The sequence below is a fragment of the Zootoca vivipara genome, chromosome 5 (genome assembly GCF_963506605.1).
Source record: "Zootoca vivipara chromosome 5, rZooViv1.1, whole genome shotgun sequence".
Lineage (NCBI taxonomy): Eukaryota > Metazoa > Chordata > Lepidosauria > Squamata > Lacertidae > Zootoca > Zootoca vivipara.
This window is the reverse complement of record NC_083280.1, coordinates 13431715-13459068: the sequence shown is the minus strand read 5'-3', so window position 1 is coordinate 13459068 and position 27354 is coordinate 13431715. Positions and strand designations below refer to the sequence as shown.

At 44.4% G+C, this 27354-nt stretch overlaps 1 protein-coding gene across 1 annotated transcript in view; it reads left to right on the top strand.

The window, feature by feature from the left end:
• Positions 1-5619: 5619 nt before the first annotated feature.
• NAALADL2 (N-acetylated alpha-linked acidic dipeptidase like 2) overlaps positions 5620-27354 on the top strand; it is a 798353-nt gene continuing 776618 nt past the window's right edge. Inside the window, exon 1 of the mRNA XM_035134128.2 lies at positions 5620-5668. The gene's annotated coding sequence lies outside the window, so the exon portion shown is untranslated. The remainder of the gene's footprint in view (positions 5669-27354) is intronic.

The following is a 27354-nucleotide window of genomic DNA, read 5'->3' as shown; positions in this document are numbered from 1 at the left end:
AGATGCATTTTAAATAAAAGGACATATTCTTCTCATGTAAAAACACACTGATTCCTGGGCTGTCTGCGGGCCAGATTTAGAAGGTGATTGGGCTGGATCCGGCCCCCGGGCCTTAGTTTATCTACCCGTGGTCTATGCTGCCATGAGGAGGGGTGTGTGCAAGTACCGGTAGTTAGTTTTGCCTATGGCACAAATAGCCTGGCATTGGCATTCTCAGTATTGCTACCTATATTTATGGTACATCTAGACTCTAGAGAATTAGGAGAAAGGTACAAAATGTGTTGGATTCAGACTTAGTGGGACTACTCTAAGTGTGACTGACTTTAGCATGTTGACTCTTAAGTATTACTAAGCCTGGCTCCAACCCAATGCTTTTTTTTTTAATCATAACTAACTTAAACCCTATTTATTTCAGTGGGTCTACCCTCAACATTACCAAGTCTGGATCCAGCTCAGTGAAACAGGATCAATGTGCCTTGACACTGTGCCAGTTAATCTTGCACTCCTGTGATGTAAATGTCCACAATTATATATGCATGTGTAGATCCAACAATTAGAAAAGACCTTCTAAAAACTCTAAAATTCAGCATGCATCAATAGCAATTAATTAAGTCAGCAACAAGATTGCCCAGCCACCCAAGGCTGTATGGATTATGGCATGCCTTTATGCTATGAAATGTTGCACTTTTATTGCTTAGCCACAACTTTCTTAATGTCAGTATGTAAAATTTGATCTTGAATCCAATGAGCCCCATTATAATACAGTCCACTTGTATGAAAAGGGTTTCCTCAAGGCAGATTAATGACTTAGTTCTACTTGAAAGCATTTTGTCATTCACTCTGTCCTGAGTCTGCAATTCATTCTCCACACAAGCCAGAGTTCAGCAAGTCACAGAAAAGAGAAAGAATTATCAGTTTAGCTTCCCTTCACTCAAGCGATGGTTAGGATTATTGACCTTATGAGGACTAGTAAGTTATGTCATAAAACCAACCCAAAATGAATTTGGAAGCTTCTCCTGTATGTCTCCCTTTCCTTAGCAACACCCCTTCCCCAATGATTAATAAGGAATCTGTCTCTTGCGCAGGTTTCAACAAAGGAAGCCCAGAAATCACTTAACTGAGCAACTACTGCTGCAGAGACCTCATAAAACAAAGCCCTTTGCAGAGTATTGTGCATGCCTCTTCCCTGCTGGCCCTCGCTCAATGGTAGAAAGCACATAATTTGCATGCAAAATGTCCCAGGTTCAATCCTAGAAAGCAAGCGCCCATCAGTGTTGATAATACGGAAGTAGATGGGCCAGTGCTCTGAAATGCTATGAAGCAACTTCCTATAAACCTGTGTAATTGCCTGATCGTTGTTAACTTTGATTTTACGCAAGCGCTGAATCGAGAGAATCAACAACACTGCTTAGCAAAGACTGGATATAGTCTGACCTCCGTGAAAACTTTGTGCAAGCAGCCCATGATAAATGCCCAATAAACAGGTCACCAGGAGGAGCCTGGGAGTTTCAAACAGCTCTGCCTTCCTTACCAGATATGATCTTATTTATTTGTGCAGTAAGCGATTGGGAGAGCCCAACTGCTACATCAGGATACAAGAGAGAACTCAGTTTCCTCTACTTCTTCATATTAAAAAAATATTTAAGGTACCAAAAAAGGAGAAGGAACTAGGGAAGAAGTGTTAAAAACCCAACTAGACTGCAAGCAATCAATCGACATCTGGCAGGCTCCATGTTAACAGCTAATAGTGCAGGTAGGGTAGCTTCCCTATTAGCATTTGTAGGGTTTTTGTGTGTGTTTTCAAATCTATGTCTATCCTCACTATCAACTGGATGGCTAATTGGTTCCAGATGAAAAAAGAAACACTGTCTTTCTTGTTGGCATTCAAAGATATTGTAGGGGAGACAAATTACAACACTTTGCAACTCAACTTAGCGATCCACCAGCTGGTGGATTCTCTCCAGCTGTTTTTGGGAACAGGGACAGATAAATATTGTAAAAGCACAAAGGGAAGTTACATAATTGACTTGTTTCACCAAGAAGTTGCCAAGACTTATGGAGCCATTTAGGATTCGATGGGAAACAAGGCTCGCTCTGCCACTACAGGTGTTCGCTTAACATCATTCAGCCAGGAAAACTGTGTTCCCACCAATTCAGAACAGGCATTTTGCTTCCTGAGTCAGACAAGATTTGTCCTTCCCCATTCCACATGCAGAAGCCAACCAGAATGGCATCCTCCACCACATCTGAATCAGCAGGCTAGTTTAGAGGGCCCAGGACATGCCACCTACCATATAGTTTTCTCCAACAGTGGGGGACAGCCAGGGGGCATTATTGCCCAATGGACAGAGAGCAGCTGTTTCTTCAATTCTCACAATACACAGGTTATCCAATGAAATTGAATTGTGTCACATTCAGGACAGGCAAAAGGAAATAAAAGTCCAAAGTTAAGCCTATGGAACTTGCTACCACAAGATGTGGTGATGCCCAACATCTTAGATGGCTTAAATAGGGGGCTAGGGCAAATAGGATGATGTTATCAATGGCCACTAGTCAACAAGGTTGCATGCTAACTCCGGTATCAGAGCCTGTATGCCTCTGAAAACCAGTTGCTGAGGAAGAACAGCAGCAGGCTGTTGCACTCATGATTGGCTTGTGAATGTACCATGGGCTTCTGTTTGGCCATGGTCACTGTGGGAAACACTGGCCCATTGACAGCTATGAGTCAAGAGAAAAAAGCCAAGGATCACAAACTAAGGAGGTAACCACACCATACATGTTTGCTACCTGGTCCGACCCAGAAGACCTTATAATTCTTCATCAAGAGGATCCAATGGGCATAGGGTTGCCAGACTCAATAGAGGACAGCACTTCTGTGCCTTTAATTGCCATGCTCTCTTTTGAGTCTGGAAACCTTAAAGAGAAACCAGCAGACCCTTTGCTTGGAAATTAAACAAAGGGTCTGCTGGTTTCTCTTTAAGGTTTCCAGACTCAAAAGAGAGCAGGGCAATTAATAATAATAATAATAATAATAATAATAATAATAATAATAATAATTTATTATTTATACCCCGCCCATCTGGCTGGGCTTCCCCTGCCACTCTGGGCGGCTTCCAACAAACATTAAAATACATCAAATATCACAGATTAAAAACTTCCCTAAACAGGGCTGCCTTTAGCTATTTTCTAAATGTCAGGTAGTTGTTTATCTCTCTGACCTCTGATGGGAGGGTGTTCCACAGGGCGGAAGCCACTACCGAGAAGGCCCTCTGCCTGGTTCCCTGTAGCTTTGCTTCTCGCAGTGAGGGATCCGCTAGAAGGCCCTCGGCGCTGGACCTTAGTGTCAGGGCAGAACAATGGGGGTGGAGATGCTCCTTCAGGTATTAAAGACACAGAAGTCCTGTCCGCTATTGAGTCTGGCAACCCTACATGGGCAGCCAGGATAGACAGAACCCAAGAAACATTTATTGCCTAGGGCAGGTTCCACCTGTAACCCTTGCATCCTTAGCACAAAGGAGCAGTGTTACAATTCTCAGAGGGTTAATGATACAAGACAATGTTCCTTCAACGTTCTTAATTTGGCCTGCTTGGGGACTAAAATGGCAATTCTTGTCTCAGTTGGCCACTGACTGTAGGTGATGTACAGTCCCACCAGCAAAGAAGATGCACACAAAGAGTTGCTCCCAAACTGGGTGAATGTTTTATTTAAAAGCTTACATGGCTTGCTAAGGAAAAGGCTAGAATGTCCCAATGGCTCCATTCTCTGTGTTAAAAAGACAATGACCTGCAAAGTCTGTAGGGTGTAATTTACTTCAGAGGACAGATAAGATGCGGTGCTTGTAGCCTGTGATTTTAATGATTGCCTAAGAATGGGTCATTTTGACAAGTAGCAAACAAACCCAGTTCAACTAAACATTATCCTCCGGTTCTCAAAGCCAGGCAGCATTTCATCTGATTATTTCAGAGGCTGCATTTGCCATTTAAGAGATCATGGGCAGGCAAACTAAGGCTCATGGGCCGGATCTGGCCCAATCGCCTTCTAAATCCTGCCTGCGGATGGGCCGGGAATCAGCGTGTTTTTACATGAGTAGAATGTGTGCTTTTATTTAAAATGCATCTCTGGGTTATTTGTGGGGCATAGGAATTCGTTCATTTCCCCCCCCCCCCAAAATATAGTCTGGCCCCCTCAAGGTCTGAAGGACAGTGCCCCTGCTGAACAAGTTTGCTGACCCCTGCTTAAGATGAAAAGGGGCTGTATACCTGTTTTAAAACCAAAGACTTTTTGACATGCAGATAAGATGTGAACAGACAACAGAATTATCTGTTTGTTCACTTAACTGTTTATGCAGCATATTATTCATTTATCCCAAATGCATTTCAAAGATCCACAGACCATTAGAACAGTTAGTATGATCCGTATGTGCTTAGCAGGGCAGCTGCTGGTTCAGTCTACACATGTGGAGGCCTCTTCTAAGTAATGGGTGAACAAGTTGCAGTGTGGATGGAACAATATGCCTGGCCAGGCAAGTGGCACAAGAGGAAGTGAAAGGACTCAATGGGCCTTCTTTTCCATACATGCAACCCACCTTGGATCAGGCTGTGACCAGCTCACCAGCTGAAGACCAACACACACGAAAAACTCAAGGACTTTGAGTTTCCTAGAGAAAAACTCAACGTTTGTGTCCCGAATTTTCCTTGTAGAAATATGGCAACTCTCGACTTGGTAGAAGGCAGCTTTCTCTATCCCTAGGTGGAAGGCCTTCCTTAAGCTTCCCTCATGTCCTCATGGGGAAACAAAGGCCCCCACAGCTCAGTGGCCAAAGACCCGCCTTGCCTCATGCTCAATCCCCATCTCCGAAAATACTTGCCTGCCTGAAACCCCGAGAAGCCGCTGCCAGTCAGTGCAGGGACTACTGCTTAAGATGGGCCAATGGTCTAATTCAGTATAAGGCAGCTCCTAAAGCAGAACCTCTTTTTTGGCAGGCACCTGGTTAAGGGCACAGGAGCAGCAGCAAGAACAACAACAAAAAAACCCTCCCCTTTCTCAGAAAGAAGGATTACAAATGTAATTTCTTTCTGAGAACCTGGCATATAGAATACTATTCAAATTACTGTTTGTATCCTTTGAACCATTTTGTGTACGTGACTAATTCTTTTCCGTTCTTTGTTATTTATCATGGCTTTTTTCCTTTTTATTTTTTTCTTATTTTTGAATATTTTTCTTATTTTCTTACTTTTGAATATTTGGAAGTAACGTTTAATTCATGCTTTCTCTGTAATTTTTAAAAATGCAATAAAAATAATAATATAAATAAAAAGATTAAAAAAAACTCCTCTCGCTTTCCCCTTCTTCCACAGCTAATGTTTTCCTCATTCCTTCCCTCTTTTTTCAAACCGGTCCCGTTCTTCGGCCTCTTGGCACCGAGATGTCGCCATCTCGACCCGCTCTCGCTCCTCTCCGCGCCCTTTGCCGGGCCGCTAATGCCAAACTGGGCGCTTGATCCCTTGTAATAAGCACAAATCAGCTACCGGGAGGATGGAGGGAGCGAGGGAGGGAGACCGAGGGAAAGCCGCCCGCTTCTCTCTCACGCCGCTTTACGGCTGCTGAAAACCCCCCCGAGAGAGCTCAGCGCCGCCGTACAGCGCCCAGGCTCCCTCCTCTCCCAAGGTAAATGGATCCGCCGCCGAGAGTGGGGGGGGGGGGGGAGGGAAGGAGGAACGCAGGCGAGAGCTGGTGGGCAGAAAAGTTGGCCAAGTCGCGGCAAGGCAAGGCAGGCGCGCGGGGGCGCGCGCGCAGGTAGCGGCTCGCGAGCTGCGAGGCGCTAACCCGGCAGCGGAGAGCGAGAGCGCGCGAGGAGGGAGCGCGCGTAGGCGCCGCCGCCACTCTTCCAGCCCAGCTGCCGTTCTCCCAACACTAAGCGCTCCCCTCTCCCCTCCTTCCTGTTATCCCACACCCCCCCCCCATCTTTGCCTCGCTTTCTCCCGCCCTGCCCGTGGCCGCAATGAGCTTGACCCGGCTGTTCCAAGTAAAACGGGGGTGGGGTGGGGGGCGGTAGGAAGGAGGTTGCGGTCAGAGTTCAGGGCAGCCACGGCAGCAGCGGGAGCTGTTTTGCAGTTGGGAAAAGGAGAGGCTTTATTATTTGCAACAAAAAAAAGGGGGGGAGGCTCTGGCCGGCTTCCTGCAGCTAGAGCGAAAGGGGACCACGATGCAGGCGAAGGAAATGTAAAAGGAGGGGTCCCTCCCCCCAGAATAACCCCTTAGGGTCCCCAAGTCGCCTCTCTTGAGACTCGATCAGTGAAGCGCGCTGCAAAATGCCATGCCCGTTTTGCAACGCTGTTGGCAAACCCGCGTGCGGTTGTGTAATAACCCGGAGAAGGCTGCGGACGGCACCGATCGGCTCTGGACAGCAGTTGGTTGAGTTCCCTTTGCAAACAAAAGTCGCTCCCGTAGGCAAGAGCTAGGGGATGGCGGCAGGAGGAGGGGCGGACGCGCGCGAGTGGAGCTTTGGGCGCTGTTAAACCGGCCGGAGCAGCATCCCAACGTGGGCTGGGATATCCCAGCAGAAACAGTCTTCGCTTGCGACGATGTTGAAACTTTGGCGTGGAGCACTTGACTTCCAACCTCGAAAAGCCCAGCAAAACTTCACGGCAGGAAGGGCGGAGACTGGAATAGGATACATGCGCCCTGTCCGAACCAGCGTGAGGTTAGAATAGCCACTTGTGCGTCAGCAACAGGGGAGGGAAAAAAGAACACAGACTTGCTTGCGCTAGTTTAAAAATTGGAGAAACCTCTGCAATGTAAATAGAAATACGGGGCACTTCACCATAGTGGGAAAGGCTGTGTGCCTGCTCAGTCTGCTGTCCAAACCCCTGGATCTCAGATTTTATGCTTTCTTGCACCAAACAGCTCTTCAAATCCTCTGTCAGCTATGACACATAGCAGTCCTCCTAAGCACAAACATATAAAGAGTGCTCAGAAGTAAACCCTGTTACATCCAGTTTACGCCCAGGCAAGCCTGTACAGGATTGCAGCCACAGTACCAATTGAGGACATAATAAGAGCCTGCTGGATCAGGCTAGTGACCCATCTGGTCCAGCATCCTGTTCTCACAGTTGTTTGACCTGTGGAAAATCTGCAAGCAGGAACTGAGCACAGGAACACAGGTTCCTCCTCTGGTTTGCAGCACCCAGTATTCAGGTGCATGCTACCTGAACCCCTGGAGGCAGAGCACAGCCATCGGTGAACTTCGGAGTAAACTTACATGGGCTCAGGTAATAAGGGGTCATGCTAAGGATGCTTATAGTTCCACCCTATGCTAAGTGCTCAGAAGTAAGGCCCACTGAGTTTCACTTCCCAAGTCAGTGTACAAAGTATTGCAGCCAACTTTTGAATGAACATGTAGGGCTGTGGAACTTGAGGGTCGTTTAGTCCACCCCCCTGCAATGCAGGAATCTCAGCTAGAGCAACCATGGCAGATGGCCATACAGCCTCTGCTTTTAAACCTCCAAGGAAGGAGAGTCCACCACCTTCTGAGGGAGTCCCATTCCACCATCGAACAGCTCTTACTGCCATAAAGTTCTTCCTGATGTTTAGTTGGAATCTCCTTTCTTACTTGACGGCAAGTAAGTCTGTGTATTTGGAGGAACAGCAAGTAATTATAAAGCCCCTAACACACCTGAAGCACAGTAACTTGGAAGTAAGTGCCATTGAACTTGGTGAGGTTTGTCTCTGAGCAAATGTTCATAGGATCATGCTCTGGGCATGCTTACATTGGAGTAAAAACCATTGAAATAGATTGAGTTTGCTTCCTAGGACTGGGGTGTATAGCATGATCTGTGTCTTTCTACAGCACAGGTAACCCTTAGAACCCTATTTGTGATGGGGGTGGCAGTTATTTCTGTAAACAAAATCCCATTACTTGTGGGCCATGCGCTTATGTTGATTAAGTTGGTTATACATGCTGCCTTTTTATTGGTTTTATGAGGGCTTGGAGTGGCTTGGCCCAGTAGCATTGACCTTAGAGAAGCTGAACATAGATGGTCAAAAATGATGTTGTAGACAATGTGAGAGGAATAGCAAGGTTTCCAATCCGATGCAAGATTACTTGGAATGTCTCATTGAGTTTCATGGAGTTGTTCCTTAAAAGGGTATCCATAAGACTACAGCCTTGGGGATAATCCTAGGGACTGATCCCTGGGGTGAAGCTTAAGATGCAGTGGGTCTCCAGTTTAGCTGGTGTTCCGCCTCTAATACTAGCTTAGCCAAAGATACAGCAGCTAGCTGAACCAATGCCCGTGTAAGTCCCCAAAAAGTATGTACTGGGGAGGTACAGAGTGGGGGCTTAGGCTGGATTCTAAGGCAGTTTAGTTCAGCCAAGTGACCTGGCAACCCAGCACATAACACTATTTTAAAAGCTTGTTTTCCCTCTGCCAAGCTTAGAGCAGCAGCATTGCTGTTGAACAGAATTTGACTCCGTTATATTAAGTTTTATACCAGCTTAATTTACACCTGCTATGCATGCTTCATGTGCATAGGATTGCTCCCTAAAAAGTGCTTAACTCTGGATCATGCTCATAATTGTCTGAAACCTCCATATCCGAACCCTATTTACTGCTAAATTTGTTTGCCAATTACACCAACTCAGCAAACTGCTTGTCTGGTTCTCACTGTTGCATGCTATATTAGATTCAGATAAAACTGGAAATTAATTGTTGTGACATTTTTATCTGCATAATGTAAATAAATGGTGATTCATCCTACACAAAGGCGTGTTACTCCTTTTTCAAAAGCTCAGCTTGATTTCCTTATTTTTTCACTGGATCTTAAATGCTGTCCTGAATTCATTAAAACGTTGCAACATTGCCGGTAATCTACAAATAGCCTCTATGTTAATATGATTGGTGGGGCTGTCAGCGTGGTTTTTGCTTTATTTTTTATCCTCCATGCCTTCAGTTATTCATCCAGAAAGGTATTTAATTATTTGTTTTCAGCATGTTAGGGCTGTAGCTTTTAAATGTATGTGCAATTAACGGTGAATAGATAATGAAGGCTTTTTCAATTGAAGATTTTGTCGTGAATGTGAATAAATTGAACTGTCCAATACCTTTTTTTCGGAATTAGATGAATAGCCTGCCTTAACCTAGTGGCACGGGGAATGTAATGAGAGTTCATATTGTAATGCATAAAGGCTTGTTTCTTAAACTGTGGTAATGAATAGCTTGCATATTGCAAGAAAGCAGGGTAGGTGGAATGGTCTAAGCCACGGGGGAACAGAAGAGGCTGGTGCCCAGAAAGAGAGGGGAACTAAGGAACTGAGAAGGCAGCATGCTAAAAAAAGCAAAGGAAAGAGTATCAAAATGTGGGGTAGATCATGGAGGGCTGCATAGGAATTATAGTGAGGGGAAGAGACTTGAGAAGAGATCGAAGGATTATAGTTGACTGATCAAGCATCTGCATTGTATTAGAAAGTTCTGGTTTCAATCCTGGGCGTGTTTAAGTAGGGCTAGGAAAGACTCCCTTTCTGAAACCCCAGAAAGCTGCAGCTCCTTATTGTACTAAGCTAAATGGGCTAATGTATACGTATACTACATGATATCAACAGTAGACATACACAGAGTAGATCTATTTAAATCAGTGAATATTTAAATTACTGCAATCTATTAATTTCAATGGGTCCACTCTGACCAGTGCTGAATATCACCCAATCTTTCATGTGTTGAATAATAGTTAAAATCTGCCTATCCATCTTCCAACTTTCCAATATATATCTTTCCAATATATAGATTGGAAAGTCGTTTGTTCATTTTTTTTCTATGCACTTGGACACCCCTTAATATATTGTCACCAGATTTCACATGGTGCTTCCTGATACTGAGAAACATCTATTGGCCTGTTTAGATACCATCACATGCCATTTTCAATCAAGATGTTGGACTGGAAAGAGTTACTTTAGGGCTAGACTAGAGATGAATTTTGCAATCTGCACAGGTGCAGACTGTTGGTGTCTCGTTAATAACGTTAGCCAGCTTCATTGCATTTAGTCCTTACATTGCAACTTAACTGAAGCCAGGAGTGAGAGTCACAATTACCAGACACACCTGGGCTTTATTCACTCACTGATGTGGGTGATACCAAAATGATTCAACTGCTTTCATAACGAACAGAAAGCTGACATTTGGTATGTGTTTGGATTCTCAAGCAACTCTGAAAAGGGGGTGTTTTATACGGTATCTTTTGCCCAAGACTTAAAACATGGCTTTTACCACTTTAAAGAATTCCCTTTCCCACGTTTTACCATTCCTTTTAGGTAAAGGGTAAAGGGACCCCTGACCATTAGGTCCAGTCGTGGATGACTCTGGGGTTGCGGCACTCATCTTGCTTTACTGGTTGAGGCAGCCGGCATATAGCTTCCGGGTCATGTGGCCAGCACGACTAAGCTGCTTCTGGCGAACCAGAGCAGCGCACGGAAACGCTGTTTACCTTCCCGCCGAAGTGCTACCTATTTATCTATTTGCACTTTGTGTTTTCGAACTGCTAGGTTGGCAGGAGCAGGGACCGAGCAACGGGAGCTCACCCCATCACGGGGATTCGAACCCCTGACCTTCTGATCGGCAAGCCCTAGGCTCTGTGGTTTAACCCACAGCGCCACCTGCTCCCTACCATTCCCTTTACCACGTTTTAAATTCACGGAAACCTTTTTCATCCCAAGAGTCACATTCCCTCTGGGGGAGCTTTCTAGGAGCTACATTCCACTATCCCACATCCAAGCAAGCAATATGAAGACAAAGTCTTAAAAGTCTAAAGACACAAAACGCAAAAGAACTTGAGGAAGACATTGAACAGGGCGAGGGAGGGGCGTGGCCCGGAAAGAGAATGTGTGGCCAGAGCAGGGAGTGCATGTAAGTAAGAAGGTGGGCAGGTGAGGGCTGACCCAAGGCAGAGTGAGCTTGGTGGGGGTATCCACTCTAAAAGACCAGCCTCCACAATTGGTGATCTGCTGAAACTTATGGTTTGTGAAGGCCCATGAACATAGATGGAACTCCATAATAGCAACCCAGACTGCATCAGGGACCATATGAGTGCAACAGTTCCCCGCTTCCCAACCAAACTCTTGGACTGGTGAAGATGATGTTATCCAGGACTGCCTTTATGCTTTCAAAATGCAAACTATATGTTGCCGGGGGGGGGGGGTGAGGGCGGAGAGAGAGGAAATATATAGTGTGTCAATATCAGTCTGTCGTACACAGCAGCAAGTGCCTTCCTTGTGGCTAAGGTACTTATAGCAGGCTTAGATAAACTTTATCCGCAGCATGAATTTCCAAAGCAATGTTAGTGTTTATTTACATATACATATATATAATTTAATACATGTAGGCAATCCAGAATTTCTAGGAAATGTCCTCACCCCCCTCCCACTGTAGTCTCATCTACTGGAACAGGCATTTGAAAACACAGCAATATTACTTTGAGATGCATCTTGCATCAAGAAGACAGATTATATATATATTGCCCTTGTAAATGCCTCCCACTTACAGGAAGTCTGGGTGTTCAATTGCGATTTTTGGTACTTTCTACAAAAAAATGCATGATGCAAACTCAGGTGTAGTTTTTGGGTTGCTTTTTTTAAGGATTAGGGATGGCAGTAGCTTATGCATGTTTACTCAGAAGTATTTCCCACATTTTCAGTGGGAGCTACTGACATTGTGTGTACAGAACTGCAGCATTATGCTTGCATTGTGAATAAACACGTTTGCCAGTATTTACTGCCTGACAGAAGAATTCATGTGGGCAGTGAAAGATAATGAGAAGGGAATGTCAAGGTGAAGTCAGCTTGTTGTTGTTTAGTCATTTAGTCATGCCCAACTCTTCGTGACTCCATGGACCAGAGCACGACAGGCACTCCTGTCTTCCACTGCCTCCCGCAGTTTGGTCAAGCTCATGTTCGTAGCTTCAAGAACACTGTCCAGCCATCTCGTCCTCTGTCGTCCCCTTCTCCTTGTGCCCTCAATCTTTCCCAACATCAGGGTCTTTTCCAAGGATTCTTCTCTTCTCATGAGGTGGCCAAAGTATTAGAGCCTCAGCTTCAGGATCTGTCCTTCCAGTGAACCCTCAGGGCTGATTTCCTTCAGAATGGATAGGTTTGATCTTCTTGCAGTCCATGGGACTCTCAAGAGTCTCCTCCAGCACCAAAATTCAAAAGCATAAATTCTACGGCGATCAGCCTTCTTTATGGTCCAGCTCTCACTTCCATACATCACTACTGGGAAAACTATAGCTTTAACTATACGGACCTTTGTCGGCAAGGTGATGTCTCTGCTTTTTTAAGATGCTATCTAGGTTTGTCATCACTTTTGTCCTAAGAAGCAGGTGTCTTTTAATTTCGTGACTGCTGTCACCATCTGCAGTGATCGTGGAGCCCAAGTCAGCTAAGTTACTGCAAAGGATGATATATTATTCCAGATAGATAGATAGATAGATAGATAGATAGATAGATAGATAGATAGATAGATGTGTGGTTTTTTTTTTGGCGGGGGTGAGTCTACATGATGCCTGAGTCCCCTCTAATTCCTGACATCCTGGATCCAGCAAAGATTAGCATCTAATGGAGGATTCAATTGTTGAAGGCAAGTTTCTTTGTGAGATAGTTGCGGCCTAAGTACCACCTAACTATGTCCGTTAGCATAATGGAATTCCAGCTGACGCAGCATGATTGTTCTGTTTCAGGCTGAAAGCGACTTTATAAATGGCTTGTTCTTGCTGTGTTGAAATGTAAACATAGGGGATGGTGGAATGGTTCATTTGTCTGTTAACTATGTTTTTCATGCAAGTTGTAAGCATGAAGCTCCCAGATTGCTGGTGTCTAACACGAAGATGGACAGGTGTTCCAAATGTGTTTGAGGACAAAGTAACAGGGGAGACAGTATGAGTATCCTGCAAAGGCACCCTATTGGTGACAGTGTTTCTGATGGTAAAGAAACAGAGTCAGTGTCAGGAAAGGTTTCTGATGGGAACTGTGACAAGATAAACCCGGAAAAAGCCAGGATGCCAATGGATGGGTCTGACATGTGGGTTGAAACATCACGAGGCAGGGAGCATAGATTTTTCCTGGGGCAATGCTTGCACATAGTACTGAGGCCTGATGCCAAGGTGATTTTACTCACTATAGATGTTGAGTGCAGTGCAGTATGGGAGGAAAATAAAGGTATTTTCCAGGGCTACCCCACTGCAGAAGGCTCTGATACGGAGTCTGCTGGTGATGCTAACACTGAGGTGAGTTCCACTGATACAGTGGAGGAAATGTACCAGATGTGCAGATCAGGAGGAGCTACAAAGGGTGAAATTTCTACCAGGTATGTTCAGGAGTTTGCTAACACAGCTGTTGCAGATTTAGCTGTGGTTAGTGGCTCAACACAGGTCTTGAAACCCGGAGTCTTGAAAGGGGTACAGGGTTTGTCCTCAAGGGACGGGAAACCAAGCCCAATGGCTGTAAGGGTAGACAGTGATTCATCAGAGAGAAACGAGGCTAGGGTTCGAGCCCCAACAAAGCCAGATGTGAGACTTCATGATAGTCAGAGGGGTCATGACACCAATACTAGTCAGAAGTGCAAGATGGGAAGGCCCAAGGCTAATCCAGTTGCAGGTAGTTCCAAGGGTGGAATGGGAGATACAGGAGTATACCGTGTGTATGACATCTGTATGGTTGTTGCAGTTACACTGATGACTGCAACACAGTTCATGAATCAAGGGGAGGATGTTGGAGATTCATTCCCTGTGTCTGCAGTCATGGGATTGTTGTCTATCACATGACGGTGTATGTTTTCATTCCACAGAGTGGGAAGTGACGGAGACAGGATGTTTGTGTTACTGTGTTCCGTGAAATGAGATTATTGTCCTTTTTTGTTTTTTGTGGGGGTTTTTTGCTGTCTTATGCTAGATAGAGTGGGAGCCATGTTGCAGTGCTCCGTGTGTGTTTATATGTAAATAAAGTAGATTAGCCAAATGCTGAGTTGCTGAGGTCTGTTACGCAAACTGCGAACACTCTGCGGATCCCTGAGTGTGCTGATGTCTGTTGGCATAAGTCGCTGTGATGTTCAGGCAGAAGAAAGCTTTTAAAGCTCCTGAACGATTGACCAGGAGGGAGAGAACATGCCAGTCGGGTATGTGTCTCTGCCAGGGTCCTACTCGTGTGTAGGACGACTCCTAACGAGCATAACAAAGGAGGTTGTTCTGTGCTTCCCTCACCTGGCTGGAACTGAGGAAGAGAAAAAGGAGGTGAGAGAGAGAAAGCTGGGCTAGAAGCAGGAAGAAGCCATAGAATGAAAGCCGTGCTTGATTTTTGCTTGATTTCAAGGCTGTGACTATGGGAGAAGCAAGACCTCTTGGGCCGTTAATGCCCCTCCTACTTAGGCTCAGGTTGTAGATATGTGTAAATAAACCATATATCCTAAAGACACCACAGTCTCCGCTCTCCTTCATTCCAAGGAGACTGAACCCTGGGTAAGTGCCTGGAACCCCTGGAATCTCTCACCGATCAGAGATTGGGGTGGCAGGCAACAACACACACACATTCTTCTGTGTATAGAGTAAAGCAGTTAAGTGCATGCTTAATTTTAAATATGTTGCTCTGTTGAGGATTATTGCTTATTAAAATTTCACCACACTGAAAATGGCTATCCGTTGACTGACATGAATTGAGGGAACGGTGAGGAGCACTTTGTAAAATACAGTACTTGCAGGTGCTGATAAAAACCAAATGATTACAGTCGATAAAGGAGGACACAGAAGGTGTTATTTGTTATTTGTTTTTGTTTTTTAAGCCAGCGGGGAGTTGTTTTTCTTATGGAAAAGACATATGGACTGGCATGGGCATAGAATGTGAAGGAATTAATACCGGCTTGTAACTTATATGATTCCCATCAGGCTCTTACAGGAAGAATGAGCACTGGCAGAGTGTCCAGATGGAACCCAGGAAAGAAGGGTAAAAAAAAAATCCCGAAAGACACTCAGTGGGATAAGGAGCTAGGACCTTACACTGAGTTTGATGACTTCATCTAGCCATGGGTGTGATAAGCATAGCTGTCAACCCTCCCCTTTTTTGCGGGAAACTTCCTTATTCCAAGCCACAGCTGTCAACTTTCCCTTTTTTTGGGCTGGGAATTCCCTTATTCCAGCGCCGTTTCCCGCTGCTATCCTGGATTGTTAGAAATACCGTAGACTGTCCCTGGGACAGGTGAGACTGCAGATCCCTTATTTTCAAATCCAAAACTGGACAGGTGAGACTGCTGATCCCTTTTTTTTCAAATCCGAAAGTTGACAGCTATGGATAAGTATTCTGTATGCGCCAACCAACCTTGTGTAAGGTTGGCAATAACTGGTAAGAGGTTCCACAGCCCCAGTTAGGTGGGTAGGTAGAACAGTGCTTAGATCTACCTTGCAGGTGTTTTTTTTAAGTTGCAGATCCATGTGATCCTTTTCATAACACAAAGTTCTCACGCAGTAGGTAAAGTTGGCCCTGTGAAATTAGAGAAACGTGTTTTGTTCATGACTCAGTGTATCTTGGAATGGCATCATATTGTGAGCTGAGCCAAGATATGTGTAGGGATGTGAACACGGGCTGGTCACTCAAAGCATCCACAAAACCATGCTTAAATCCGCTACCTTATATAATACAATTTAACATAGGAGTGACAATAGAATATTTGTCAGCTTGTTGACTAATTTGTTGATCCAAATCACAGTGCTACTCACTCTTTGCACTTTGGCTACTGGCATCTTGAGCTTAGTTGCCCATGCAGTATTCTTTCAAAGACTGATAAAATACAGGAAGGCGAGAAGTGGGGAACCACAGTCCATTCTGCTTTATTTCATAAAGCAATAAGTTACAGGACAGAAAAGGAAAGCACTGTTTCAAACCAGGGCTTACAAGCAGGGCAAGGCAGTTTTCCGCTCAACGGCCCTGATTCGTGTTTTCTTCTGAGGTCAAGCTGAACCCAGCACTTTCAAGCACTGCGGCAAATAAGTTACTGGAATATACTTTTGTTTTTCTATCCATTTTTATGTGTCCTCGGCAGACTATTTGGAATGTCTTTGGCTAGGTGGAAATGCAAGCAGCATTAGGGAGGAATGAGAGAGCTATGAATAAGAATCACGAAACTGCTTCTTGACATATATTTTTGACAAGCCGAGCAGAAATCAAGTTGAAAGGTGAACTCAGATAAGCTGTTAGGTGCCTCGTATGAATTCCTCACCTCCTCTCTGGAGAGGGTTTTTAGCAGCCATAGTAAAACAGAAGGAGAAGGTCACTGAGATAAATGAAATGTGCCGGGGTCATCCCAGATTGCTAAGTGATGCTGACATTTTTGTGTTCTGAGCTCTTAAGATCATGAGGTGGTGATTGGAGAGGGCTGATTGTACAGGGACGTTATGCAGAAGACGGCTGAAACGAGCAATGGGAATGACTTTTCAAAATGGGATTGACGAGGGCTAGTTGGCACATTGCGTTCAAACAAAAATTGAAAAGAATTCTTGCTGAAAGACTAGAGGTGGAACATGCTAAATGGGTTGGGGAAGAATCCTTTGTAAACAGATCAGTTCTGACTCTGGGTTAGGGTCACTGTGCTCCCAAGGTCTGGACACCTGAGCTTCTGCTGTAGCTGTCTCCGCTGCTTTGTACGACCCGTTATACACCTGGGTGTTTTGTTTCTGTTCTGAAAGTTCAAGTCCTGGGTATTGCTGCACATGCACAGCATAACCAGGGAGCCTGGGAACAGGGGTGGACCTTGGCAATATGCTGCCCTGACCACTGAACGATGGCCACTCCCACGAGCCTCATAAAAATGTTTAGATTATTGTGAAGACAGTATGGGACAGATGTTATGAGTGGCACGACCCAAAAATTTGCCTGTCTCTGGCTAGGATGCTGGCATCTGTTACGCAGCAAACTTCAAGCCTGGACTATGAGGTACAAGCATTTCCCATTACCAGTTTCTTCTTACTTCCTTCACCAAGTTTCTCTGGAGAAATAGCTAAAATGTCTGTGATTCAGATTTCTCTAGCAATTGGTATGTCTTGGGTTACCTTATGCCAATCTCTGGGGGGCCCCCTATGCTATTTTGGGGTACAATAGAATCCCCCGTTTTAATGGGGAGGCATACTAATATTTCCTTTTCCAATTTTTTGTTACACGGGCGGCTTTATGTTGTACTTTTGCCCATTTCCAGTTCTCTAGTTCAGCAGGACGTGCCGTGCTAATTTCAGTCCCCTTGCGAGTGAATTGGTGAGACTTTAGCATCTTAATATTATAATACAATGCAATGATATCAAAAGGAGGTAAAATCCTAGCTGTTAGGATGCAGCTTGTGTCCTCCTCCCCACTGCAAAAGGAGCTGTGCAAGGCATCCATTAGAAAGACAAAATTTTAAACCCCCTGCTGAATAGTTAGTGGTTAGGAAGGGATTACTCTGACAAACCTCTAACTAGATATCTACATAATATAATTAGTGAGGAATGGGATTCCCATTTGAAGAAAAACCACATGTGTATTAGTAGTCTTCATGTGGAGTCAAGCATATTTTAGCTGTCTCTTCTCTGTGCTTGTTTAAAGGTGTGGTTGCTTTGCTAAGAACAGTGCAAGAGAAAGTTTATTTCACCATATGTTCCTGTCTTTACCGTATTCACCATGCAAACTGTATCGTTTTGTTCCAGTAGCAGCATTTTTGTGTAAGGAGGCGGCTAGGGAAGATATACACAATACATAAAAAAAATTGTTCAGAGAGCAAAAGACAACAGATGGTTTTGCAGAGAACCCTTCAGCTGTGTGTGTTTGTTTGTGTGTGTGTGGTTGTGTGTTCAGGTTGGTGAAGTTGTACAGGTATCATTTTCCTTTCATAAGTACCTGCTGAGTTTCTGGTATGGGTGGTGTGGAGACTTATGGCATACATACAAAACAATCACACTTCTCTGAATTTTTCATTGAATATATGGAAGCAAAATTGATTTATACTCCCAGTTTTTGCCCTGATGGTACTCAAAGCAGCTTGGAGATAAAAAACAAGAGCCACTAAAAAACAACAACAGAAAAATCAAACATTAAAATGCAATTAAACATTGATTGAATTAAAACTATAAAATATATAAGATTTGTTTAAAACATACCAATAAGTACAATACAAACAGTACGGCACCAGCCCTTTAATTAAAAACAGTCCTCCCCCCCCAAACCTGTTGGAGCCAGTGTGGTGTAGTGCAGGCATCTCCAAACTTCGGCCCTCCAGATGTTTTGGACTACAATTCCCATCTTCCCCAACCACTGGTCCTGTTAGCTAGGGATCATGGGAGTTGTAGGCCAAAACATCTGGAGGGCCACAGTTTGGGGATGCCTGGTGTAGTGGTTAAGAGCGGTAGACTCATAATCTGGGGAACCGCGTCTCCGCTCCTCCACATGCAGCTGCTGGGTGACCTTGGGCTAGTCACACTTCTTTGAAGTCTCTCAGCCCCACCCACCTTACAGGGTGTTTGTTGTGGGGGAGGAAGGGAAAGGAGATTGTTAGCCGCTTTGAGACTCCTTCGGGTAGTGATAAAGCGGGATATCAAATCCAAATTCTTCTTCTTTCTTCAACATCCAAACCTAGAGATTCTAGGGCAGGCATCCCCAAACTTCGCCCCTCCAGATGTTTTGGACTACAGTTCCTATCTTCCCCGACCACTGGTCCTGTTAGCTAGGGATCATGGGAGTTGTAGGCCAAAACATCTGGAGGGCCGCAGTTTGGGGATGCCTATTCTTAGGGCTTGGACCTTCTGGTGCCTTCTGGATGCAACACAGATGCTCTAGCACTGAGCTACAGCCCAACAGTCAAAAGAACAGTCAGCAGAAGGGGACACGGAGTGACTCCCAAGCCACACTGAGATTCCTCTCCAGGAGGACTATTGTTGACTATTGATCTCCATTTTTAAAAAAAGATTCAGAGAGTATTTAGGTGTGTGCAGGGCCAAGCTGCAAGGGAAGCACAACCTTTGTCATCCATTTAGTCAGGCCAGCCTGGCTTTGAAACACTTAAAATATTAAGCCTGCCTTTTGCTTCTGGAAAACCAGGCTGATGGATTGACACCCGCAAATTGCAAAACATCACACTAACAACGATTTGCATTGAACCGCTGCCTACATTAAGTTTAATTGGCTTTACAGAGTACTCCCTTCTTTCTCTTTTCTTTTTTTAAAAAAATAACAATGCACCAAGAAGTTGAGCTGTAGGGGAGACTTGTTCAGCATAGTTTAGCTTCTTCAGTCATTATGAGCGGAACAAGATATTAGGCTGGCAAAGGAGGATATCTGGAGGCAGCCAATATGATAGGAGGGGTGAGACTAGCATTTTTCTACATATGATAAGCCTCAGTAATAGGGAAGGATGGTGAGAGGTATTCTATGGACAGAGGCAATCCTGTAAGACCCATTATAAGGGAGCCACAATAATACACAACTAGGAATCTAGAGAAAACAGATTTATTTCATATCAGGAAACCAAGAAATAAATTGGCCAGGAATTGCTTTGTTGGTTGGTGTTGAAGTAAATGGGAGTACCTGTGTGCCCTTGTGTTCCATTCATATTAATGGCCCTCTTGAAGGCCATTAATATGGCCAGGTGAGTTGTAGGGCTCTTGTGCACAGGGTGGTTATTTGTGCAAAAAAGAGGACACAGATTTGCATGCAAGTTGCAAATGCTGGGCAGTGTGGTGCTAAGTACAAAGGATTCTGCTTGCACAATGGGACTTCCCCCTTCTTCTCCCCTGCCACCCTATAACCCTCCCTAGACGGTTGGAGGAACCTCCAAGAAAAGTTTTAGAGAATGCACTTGCTGTATTCAAATTGAGCACCATGTCCACAAGAGCAGAAAAACCCAGAAAATGGTTCAGGTGCATCTTTCTCCCCACCCCACCCCAGTTGATGGAATAAAAAATGTACATACATCAGCGACTGCTGTGCTTACTCAGAGAGAAGGTCTTTGCACCTCTGTTCAGAATGGAAGGAAGGGGGCCGCACATCCAGTCATAGGAGCTAATTCCTAGGGGCCAAAGTCCCTTCAACCTCCCCAATAAAAAATTTGAGCTCCCCCCACAATTGTTGGGCATCGATTCAAATTGTATGCACATGTATGCAGGGTGGGGGGTTAGCTGCCTCCCCAGTACAGTGGTACCTCGGTTTAAGTACACAATTGGTTCCGGAAGTCTGTAGTTAACTTGAAGCGTACTTAACCTGAAGCGAACCTTCCCATTGAAAATAATGGAAAGTGGATTAATCCGTTCCAGATGGGTCTGCGGAGTACTCAACCTGAAGCGTACTTAACCCGAAGTATGAGTGTAATTGGTTCTGGAAGTCCGTACTTAACCTGAAGCGTACTTAACTTGAAGCGAACTTTCCCATTGAATGTAATGGAAAGTGGATTAATCCGTTCCAGATGGGTCCGTGGAGTACTTAAACTGAAAGTACTCAAACCGAAGCGTACTTAAACCGAGGTATGACTGCATTTTAGATTCAGGTAGGTAGCCGTGTCTCTCAGGTGCTACTGGACAATTTTTAATTTTTTAAATTTATTTCCCCAGTATTTTATTCAAGTTGGCACCCCTGCATCCAGTGAAATGTGGGTGTATATGAACTCTGTTTGTTTTTTTCAGTGTAGGAGTGGCAGAGCCGGTGCAAAAAGGAACTGAATGTGGGGAGCAAACCATGCTGATTTTGAGGATTTTAAAATAGGGATGTTATACGGGTGACATAGGAGGAATTGACAGACGGGTGCACGGGTGGCCATGCGGGTCATGTTAGTACCACATGTAGACATATTTATTTGTTTACTTTTTGCATTTATATCCCATCTTTTTTTCAAAGGAGCTCAAGGTCCCTCCTCCCACTTCTCACTTAGTCTTCACAACAACCCTGTGAGGTAGGTTAGGCTGAGAGGCCATGACAAGCCCAAGGTCACCCAGTGAGCTTTAGGTCTGAGTGGGGATTTGAACTCTGGTCTCCCAGGTCCTAGCCTAATGCTCTAACCCAGGCATCCCCAAACTGTGGCCCTCCAGATGTTTTGGCCTACAACTCCCATGATCCCTAGCTAACAGAACCAGTGGTCGGGGAAGATGGGAATTGTAGTCCAAAACATCTGGAGGGCCGAAGTTTGGGGATGCCTGCTCTAACCACTACACCACATGGGCTCTTGTAAATGAACAAAGAAATGGGCCCCCAAATCATTACAATGTTAGTGGTTTGCCTTTGCAATTGCTAGAGATGAACTGCAGCTTTATTTCAGGAGCTATTATTTCGTTCCCCCAGCACACACACCTTTCGGAAGAATTTTTTTCTTTGCCGACATCCCTTCGAGAGTTTCCCCTCCCCTAGAAATCATGAGAAAGTTGGGTGTGCTTTTCTCTTTGTAAATCATTGTCCTCCTTCTCAAACCATACATTTTTATGAGTAAATGTATTTTAAATGAGTTTCCCTCCTTGTAAATAAATATTGAAGTCCATTCACTACTGTGCTGTAATATCTAGATGCTTATATAACTTTTTTAAAAAGGCAAAAAGTAACCACTTCACTTTGGCCTTGCTTTGTAGTCAGGCATGGAGATTTTGAAAATATAAATTTGTATTAAATTGGGCCATTAGCTTTGAAGTTATGAATATTTAAACTTGGCAATTTTGCACATGCATATTACATGGGCTGGTTTTTTTTAAAAAGACACATTTTTCTAATACAGCCTCTTTTACTTCTAATGCTCCTAAGATACATTTAAAGAAAACATTAAATAGAAATGAATGTTGGCTGGAAAAGCTGCTATTAATGCTGCAATTAGTCACTGCAAACTAAAATGACAAACAATAATTTCAACAGAAACAGAACCTATATTTGGGGATTACTGAACGATGTATTTTTTTCATTTGGTTTTCTTTATTGGAAGGAGCAAACAAACTATTGAGCAACTGGATGTATTTGGACATCATGATAAATCATGGTTTATTGTGGCAATAATGTACCCAGGTGAGCCTCAGGGCTACAGACTCCTTGCTCTGTTTTCCAACTTATCTGACACAGCTGCACAGAGATGTTCAGAAGCTTCCCTTATTATTATTATTATTATTATTATTATTATTATTATTATTATTATTATTTTATTTTAAACTGCTACTTGTCATGTCATCTGTGTTAGAAAAACACTGGGGCCTAATTTGAATAGTAGAGTGTCTGGCATCTGGTGGGTGGGGCTTTTGTGTTCTGCTCCGGAATCGACCCCTCCCTTTGGGTATTCAGTTTAATTCAGTTAGAGAGACCAACTGTCATTCATGTGGTTTTAATTTCTCTCAGACAGTATGTGTTACAACTTTCTTTATTATTAAAGCTTTGTTTGACATATACTTGAGCCACTTACTTGGCTGAATGAAAAGAAACTCAACTGAAGAATGCTGGAATATTCTAAACTGGGCAAATGGGGGGGGGATATTATCAGTCTGACAAAATCACCCCACCCTCCACAACAATCTGAACCCAAGAAACCATGGTCAGTACTAACTGTGGCTGCTTCAAATGGGGGCAGAGCTTCCGTCAGCACTGATGCAGGATTCCTGTTTCCCCACAGAATGGCCCTATAGGTTTGATGTGGTGTCATGATGTGGTGTCATTCCCTTGCTGTCATTGCTGAGTAAAAACAGGCTGTGAAGAGTGGACTGATTAACCTAGACATTAATATAATAACATATTGCCCAATACCTACAGGTCTCAGGGCGGTTCAAAGGATAAAAATGGGATACAAAACCACAAAGTACATAGAAAAACAACAACCCAATAACCCCCCCTAACACCCCCAACATAGGATAGGGCATAGGTTGTCAATCAAATCAACCAAAGGAACGTTTTTGCCTGGTGCCTAAAAGTGTGTAGGACTTCCGGCGATGCCGCCATGGTGAACAGCGGATCCCACGATAGTGGGTGCCAAGCATGCAGTTAATTAAGGATAATCTGGGAGTTATTATCCTTGCAAGCCCCCCCCCCCCAGGTTGGGAGGGAGAGCTTTCACTCGCAGATCATCCGATAACTGCCTCTCACTCCGATGAAATGCAGGGGCAGGGACGCAGAGTGCCTAGCACTGTACGTATTAGAAACTCCCCAATGTGGTCGCCGTGAGTGGAGGTACTTCTGTTTCTTTTCAGATGGATCTGCATTTGAACTTAAGAAACAGACGTGGTCTGGATAAAGGAGAAAGATGACCTGCTAAATGAATCAGCCACTGAGTGCCAAGGTTTTGATCTGGAGAGGACTCGTCAGAATTGGATTGCTATGTAAGTGAAGGGGAGCTCCAATAAACAAGAGGGGAAGATTCGAGAGCAACAGAAACAGACTTCAGAACACCCCAAGCAGCCTTTAGAAGGCACAGTCCATAGAATGATTCCTGCTAGTCCCCAGAGGAGGAGGAGATGAGTGGTGGTGATAGGTAATTCCCTACTGAGGGGAACAGAGGGAGGACAAGAATGCTTTTATAGCAGGTGCTGAAAAGAGTACAGTGAAGAGTATAGCCTGCTGGATCTCAATAGGCAAGAAGTTCCAAAGTGCTGGTGCTGCCACACTAAGTGACTGAGTTCTTACCTGTTCATTCCACATAGCTCAGTTGTAGAGCATCTTCTTTCCTTGACATCTCCAGACAGGGCTGAGAGGTACACCTGTCTGAAATCCTGGAGAGACACTGCCAGTCAATGTAGACTATATTGGCTAGATGGACTTGGTAAAAGGTAGCTTTCTATATACCTAGAAATACTTAAACATTTCCCTTCCATCTCTGTTCAATCTGTATATTTGGAAATAATCCCAATTACTCCGAAATCTCTGTAACAACAACCACCACCACCACCACCGTCCAGTGATCTCTTGGATCTGAAGAAAAATAGTCTCTTTGTAGTAAGCACCACCCCTGGAACCTCTCATTGATTGAAGAAGTGGGAAGCACACAACAATTCTGATCTTTTCACAGTGCCAAAGGGTGTGCTATATTTGAGAGATGGGATTTCCCTGCAAATTTCACCAGCTGAGCACACTTCCCCCCTCCCTCCGATTTAAGTCAATCTGACAGGGAGAATTTTAAAAAATGAATTGGATAAAAATGACAAACTGTCAAGATATGTAGATACTCAGAGCTAAGCTTCCCTGTAATGTATGCATGCACTCAGTTGGAAATAAGGGAGTATTATTCTATGTTAGCGAGTTTTATTTTACTTTATCCCACTAGTTATGAAGGGCGCAGAACTGCTAGTCAATGGCTGCAATAATCTTAGAACCGTAACATTGAAAGACTCCTGTTCTGTATAGTGTTCTCATTTCCTCTATTTTTAGGCTCTTTTAAAAAAGTGATTCCTACTTCCATGCCTAGTTGAAATATTGTTCTATGTTGTGAGAAGCTTGACATGCGGCAATGCAGGATAGAGCCTTTTGGGTGCCCCATCTTTGGGATGACCTACTCTTATAAACCTGAGTGGTGCTCACCTGTGGAGACATCTGGGCAGGGCTGGTCAGCAGGGGAGGATGACTGGGACGGGGCTGTGGAATTAGATTTTGGGGAGGGGCCCAGTGGCTTGGGAGATGTTGGTCTAGATTACAGTCTCCAGCTGTTTTTGGACTACAACTCCCATCTACCCTAGCTAGCAGGACCAGTGGTCAGGGATGATGAGAGTTGGAGTCCCCAAACTGCTGAAGACCCCAAGTTTGGGACACTCTGATCTAGATGCTGATGAGGGGCCAAGTTGGTTTTCAAGCAAAAGGCCTAGCTCTGTATCATCGAGTGTCCTGATAGCTGTTTCTGTATCACACCCTGATATCTGTATTGAGATTGTAATATATGCATTAGAATGGCCTTTACCTGCTTGATATTGCCATAGTTTGTAGGTGAGAGTAATATGAATCAGTTTCAACTGGCCTTGTGGTTGGAGAGGACTTGTGCCGTCAGATGTCATGATGCCACAGGCCTTTTGACTGGTAGTGGGTGATGTGGTGGGGTTGCAACGCTCGCCAAATCTCCCAATAGCTGAGTCACCAATGCTTACTGGGAAGGGGAGGGATGCAGTGGCAAGGAGTTTTGTACAGTGCAGATGCTAATCAAGTGTTCCTAATGGTGTGATTGCACCACGGTGACCATGCTGATAGTTCTTCCTCATCCATTGAGTTGGGACCAGTAAATTAGGGGGGGGGCTTTCTTTTCAGCCCAAGGGCCTCGTTTTCTCATGAGCAACCTGGGGCCCAGTTGCTATTGGTGGGTGGGGCCAGATGCAAAGGTGGGTGGAGCAATGAATGCAACTCTTACCTTTGAACAGCTACACTCCAGCTGTGCAAAAAACGAGATGCTTCTGCAGGCTTGACTTGCACATATCCAGGCAAGCAAAGGGCACCATTAAAATTCCAGGATGAATTCCAACCACACAAAAGATCTTGAAGAAGGTGCAGAGGGTTTACCTGGGGGAGAGGTTCCCTACTCCTGCATTAAGAAGGTAAAGTGTCCTATAGAAACCCCCCTTCCACAATAGGCCACAGTTTAGGCTATGTTACAGAGGCTTTGGATTGCAAGCTGGGTATCTAAATTCAATGCCAGCCATCTTCCCAGGGAGGGTGTCTGTCTGGTGTGAATCCCCTAGGAGAAGATGTGATAATTCCATGCATAAATAATAATTTGCAATTAGCTTTTTAAAAACAAAAACGAGGATTCATTGATCTGAACATGGATGCCATACTTGTAAGCAGGCCCTGGAGGATGCTAACGATTTTATAGCACTCTTCTCATGCTGGGAATATAAAAAAACAAAAGCAAAAACGAGTCCCCTCTGACATGCTCATCTTTTGTTTTATACCATGAAAGTTGTCTCCTGCGTTCTTGCTTCGGGATTTACTGGCACCAAATAAAAGTTTGGAGATTTGGAGAGCTGGATTTAGGGTTCAGCTGCTGGAAAGGGATAAGACGTAGGAGCGTTAGGCAATGAAATAAACCCCTGAGGGGGTGAAACAATAAATGTCTTTTTCTACAGACACCTGCCTGGAAGCACAGAAACAGCAGGGTGGTTTTTAATACTGTATGGGGAATGTAAGGCCCAAAGTCGGAAGTGCTTGGGGATGGAGGAGATAATCTGGTTTGGTTCTCGTCTTGAACCTAGCTAATTCACATTCCAGAAACAGTATGCAAAGCGAGAGGCAGCTGTCAATCAACATTTGCACTAGACTGAATTTTGCAGTGCAGTTCTTCAACCAAATGATGTGTACAGTACAGATAACGCATATATTCAGGGGAAGTGTGCGTTAACGTGCATACACTGGTAAAAAATAACACATGAAAATGCTTTATATTAGCAAAAACAGCTTGCAAAAAGTGTGTCTATTCTGAGAAGCACATACTAAAATGCTGATGAAATTTTCTGATGGTCACAGAGTGGTGCAGAAATGTGACAAACTGATTGGAACGTGTCCTTGAGCTGTGATAAAGCCTCTTGCTTATCTTGATGGAGGTAGGTGGGGTGTGTGCATGCACGCACACACACACACACTTTTCTGAGATTTGTATGGCTGGAATGTAGCCTACTCAACAAAGGTTGAAAGGAGAGAGGGCTTGGTAGAATAAAAACTATTGGTGATTAATTTATGTTTATCCTAATGCGATGGAATGAACGAAAGTTCGAAAGAGCCGATGGAAAAATGTGGCTGTAACCATTTGTATAATCTACAATCTACAACTTTTTTCAATATCCTATTTGGCTCTGATATTTGTGCTGGCTGCTACGGCTTCTTACAGACCCACATTTGATTTTTTTTTAAATTCCTTCATGAAATACTGGTGATTCCACTCTGTTCACAGTCCATGCCATGAATGGAATGACCTCATAATAAATTGCCAATCAGATTGGACTGTGCAATTGTAAAAAGAAAAAGACAAAGACAATGCTTTTGCAAGAACCTGGCAGAGGTAGGGAAAGGGCACAGCCAGGAATATTAATTGCAGGTAGTTTACAGCCAGATACTGTGGATGGGACGCAGCATTCCCGTGCACTATGGCTTCCATCACGGTGTCCCACTGTGCCAGAAGCCGTTTAGTCCTGCTGGCCACATGACCTGGAAAACTGTCTGTGGACAAACGCCGGCTCCCACGGCCTGAAAGCAAGATGAGTGCCACAACCCCATAGTCGCCTTTGACTGGACTTAACCATCCAGGGGTCATAGAATCATAGAATCATAGAGTTGGAAGAGACCACAAGGGCCATCCAGTCCAACCCCCTGCCAAGCAGGAAACACCATCAAAGCATTCTTGACATATGCCTGTCAAGCCTCTGCTTAAAGACCTCCAAAG